Raw genomic sequence first — 4,122 nt, 5'->3', positions numbered from 1 at the left:
TGAATCACGTGGTCATGGCATAATAAATGGGGCTCACTTCATGCTGTGCCTCAGACATGCCCCTATTTCCCCTCTATGAGGAGCTGTCCATGGGCCTGATGTGTAAGGTAAAGGATCTCGCTCCTGACCCTGGAGTCTCCCTGCCGTGCATATCTTCAGACTGTTCCTGCTCCAAGCACACCTGATGTTAATCAGTGTGATTAAAGCACTGTTTATTAACAAATCATATATGTTCCCCAACACAATGTCATGCATTCAGGTATGTAGATTAAGGAAAGCTTGAAAACATGCAGGGTGGCAGGAGCAGTGTAGGGAGATTTTGATACTTACGGTACATGAAACTGTTAATGTGTCATGGCATAAACTGTAACATGCAGAGGCCTTAAGCTATGAAATTGCTTCCAATATTATGAGTCTGCATGCTTGCCTGCGACAGGACATGGGCCTTGCTAGTTTGAAGTGTGTGTGTGTCATGAGTTGGGAAATTTTGGCTCCAAGAGGCCGCCAAAAAAACTCACCTGCCATATCTCTATTTTCTGTTTCACCTGCTTTTAAATCTGGGTGTCATTGTTGATACCCTGTAAGCAAAATGACGTCCCCTCGACGTCCTCTAATGGTCTTTCCGAACGTTGCAAAAACGTAAATGTGTATGGTTCCCTTGACAAACCTAGGACGTTTTGCACGACGTTCCAAGAACGTCCCGAGGATGTTGCGGTGACAATTGGGAAACGTTTTCTATAGGTCCTGGGGACGTTCTGCAGGACGTCCCAAGAACGTCCCGAGGACATTGCGGTGACGTCTGGGAAAAGTTTTCTAGAGGTCCTGGGGACGTTCTGAATGACGTTCCAAGAACATCCCGAGGTCATTGCGGTGACGTCTGGGGAATGTGTTTTAGATGTCCTGGGGACGTTATTCAACGACATTCAAAGAACGTCCCGAGGTCATTGCAGTGACTTCTGGGAAATGTTTTTTAGACGTCCTGGGGACGTTATTCAACGACGTTTAAAGAACGTCCCGAGGTCATTGCAGTGACGTCTGGGAAATGTTTTTTAGACGTCCTGGGGACGTTATTCAAGGACGTTCAAACGACGCACAGCGAATGTAGCAGGGACGTTGGGGTAACTACCGTTTTAGGAAAGCTAGATGTGCTTATTGACGACCTTTAGTCGCCTTATATGGCACTTATTATTAATGTTATTATTATTTTTATTTGTTTCTGTCGCTGTGACTTGTACTAAACTTATACTATTTTATTTTCTCCAAGCTAAAAGAAAGACATATTCAGGATAAAACATAATTTATTCAACAATTCATAATACAATAAAATCTTCAAGTTTGGAATTCGTCTTCCACTTCCGCTTCCAATTCTTCCTCCTCCTCGTCCACGGGCGGACATGTGGGCATCTGCATAAAGAAGAGGACAACACCTTAAATCAGAATCCACTTAAAAGGTAAGAATTATAGACTACATTATAGAGAGAAGACTGTGTAGTGTATTAACTAGTGTATCAAAAGCAAATACTTAAGCATATGCCAGCAACTAGCACCTTGACTAGTGCTTAACTTGCACTTACAGCAGTTACATTCCCGCACTCTTTTCTATGTCGTTTTTCTATTTCTTATGTAAAGTGGTATTTATTGTTATACCAGGTTTTTATTGCTCTTAGCTTGACTGTTCTCTCCCTTGTACGTCGCTTTGGACAAAAGCGTCTTCTAAATTACTAAATGTAAATGTAACTAGCGAGCAAACTTCAGTTAGCTAGAAAAGCTAATGTGGAAATTTCATTAGTCCAACAAGTCATTTCCATTAGGCCTACGTTGCACTCATTTATTTCGCGTTTTTTTTATGTAATTATCTATTTTTGAATGTGTTGAGAAGCGCACCTGGCCACGGTGAGGAGCGTGTTTTAAAGTGGCTGCTATGCAGTCCTCCACGCACCTGCCTTTAATTTGAGGGTAGGCCTTATGACATGCTCCTGCAAGATTGGCAACAATGGAAAAGGATTAATTAGGCTGAGTGAAAACACTGATGGGTTTATGTAAATATGACCTACTCCATACTTACTTATTAATGCCTGATCTGCAGCTCCTGAAACGCCAGTTTCCCCTTTCTGCCCTTATAACTAAATAGACCCCACAGTCCATTGCTGCCGACTCATTCGCCTCACTCCATCTCCGATGCTCATCCCAGCCTGCAGACTCAAGTACTGAATCTGTAAAAATCAAAAGATCTGTCATGAGAATGCCATATCAGGAAAGAAGTCAGGTAAGAAAATGTGGAATGAATCGTTCTCGCAATCTTTTTTTTGTATGGGTTATCTGCCTGGAGTCTGTGGCATAGCTCGACCATCTCCTCCAGGGTCTCCAGTGGCCGCTCCAAAAGGTCTTCTACCTTTTTGGCCACTGGCCTGTAGCCCTGGCCCTCCAGGAGGTCCACCACCTTGGTGAGGATGCTGTTGAAGCCCTCTTGCATCACTTCCAGCTTCAACAGCATCCTCCTCTCAAAGCCCTCGTGCAGCTTTTCAAGCTTAAACACCATCCTCCGCTCAAATGCATCGAACATATTACTGACCTCTGTGTGAAATAATTAAAATGTGGTGTAAAAATGTATGTTAAAACAATCAATCTCTTATTGAAACAGTGAGAGTGGGGCTATCGGCACGAGGCCAGACAATATCCTTGTTATTTGAAATTGGCTATGCCCTCATGCACTTCTGTTGTTGTGATGCATTTACAAAATACAATATGTTGTTGTAGGTCTACTATTACTGTATATGTAGTTATTATTACAAATTTTCAGATTTTTTTTCCGTCCCCTCACTTGGCATTCTTTTTCATGACCTTGCCCCCATATCAGACTAATTAAATAGTCCTGCTGCACATTTACGTTCTCGTTGTAGCGTTGTGCTTACACCAGCAATGGGTTCTGATTCTACAGCTGTAAAGACAAAAAAAATATTACATGACCAACCTGAATTTAAAATAACTTCCCACAAATGAGAATTTATTTCAAAACATTGATGTAATGCGATTATTACTTTGAGGTTCCTGGATGTCCAGGGGCTGCCGGGGACTTTCAGTAACTGTAAAAACATAGGCAGAAAGGAGGGAGCTGGGTGGAGCTAAATATGTTTAAGTCATATGTAGAAATATTCTCCAGTGTTATACTCACATTGGGGAGCCCTGGGTAGGCCCGAAGGCCTTGACCTCTTCATAGGCGGATGTGCCGCTCTTTCATCTGTGTCATCAGTGAGAAACGATTGAAATCAGTTTAAATGCATTTTACCTTTTTTTCATACTTATTATGTAGGTAGCTTTCATTCTAGTTGTTTAGTTACCTTCAGATGTGTCATCTTGCAAATCGACTGCAAGGCAAGCAAAGAAAAAAAGAAAAGAAAAAATTGACATGTGTAATTGTAAGACAGCTAAAACATTTTGAACCACTATATGGCAAGAGTTGAGCTAATATATATTAGTATGGCTAATTATTGATAGTTGAAGAGGCCACATTTGTATATATGAATTACTTACATTCAGGTGTTTGTCTGACCTCAGTCTTTCCTCTTGTCCACAGGAGTAGCAGCTTCTCCATGACACCTAGGCAGCATTGGTGCATAAGTCAGCTGGGAAAGAATGGACCATATCAATTGGCAGGCTGCAAAAGGGAGATATGCTCTCATGGTGGTATTCGGGCTGCCAACACTCCCTGAAGGACTGGTTGGTCTTCAAGGTGACACTGTCCATCTCTGGGTAGAGCATTCTTCCATCCCAGGCCCCCTTCTGGTTACATTTGTTGCAACCGTAGTACCCTGAAAATAGCTTCACACCATGGCCTTAGCAGGGTTACACAACGGACTTCTACTGATAGGGATCTGCCCATCCATTCCAGACCATCCTGCATTAGTGTACATAGTTGTGTTGCTAATCCACTTATGAAGGTGATGTCCTTGGGTTTTGATGAGGCAGGGGACTTGGGACACATTTTCTGTTTTTCAGGGGGAATCACTCTACCCTCACTTTCATCCCGGCCACCCCTGCCTCCGCCACCCTTCACTCCATCCCCACCTCCACCTACTTCACTGATAGATGCGTGAATCACACGGAGTCAGTAGATATGGCTGT

At 42.8% G+C, this 4,122-nt stretch overlaps 1 long non-coding RNA gene across 2 annotated transcripts; it reads right to left on the bottom strand.

The window, feature by feature from the left end:
- Nucleotides 1–1,253: 1,253 nt before the first annotated feature.
- On the bottom strand, nt 1,254–3,887 carry LOC116219348. Of its 2 annotated transcripts, XR_004163173.2 has the most exons (7): nt 3,532–3,887; nt 3,339–3,365; nt 3,173–3,238; nt 3,039–3,083; nt 2,066–2,938; nt 1,885–1,976; nt 1,254–1,404 (listed from the first exon to the last, which is right to left on the bottom strand). It is a non-coding gene; the product is annotated as an uncharacterized LOC116219348 (long non-coding RNA). The 2 variants fall into 2 exon arrangements; XR_006151612.1 differs by having other exon boundaries at nt 2,066–3,083.
- Between the last annotated feature and the right edge of the window lie 235 nt (nt 3,888–4,122).

The sequence above is a fragment of the Clupea harengus genome, chromosome 24 (assembly GCF_900700415.2).
Source record: "Clupea harengus chromosome 24, Ch_v2.0.2, whole genome shotgun sequence".
NCBI lineage: Eukaryota > Metazoa > Chordata > Actinopteri > Clupeiformes > Clupeidae > Clupea > Clupea harengus.
This window is presented reverse-complemented; position numbering and strand designations above follow the sequence as displayed.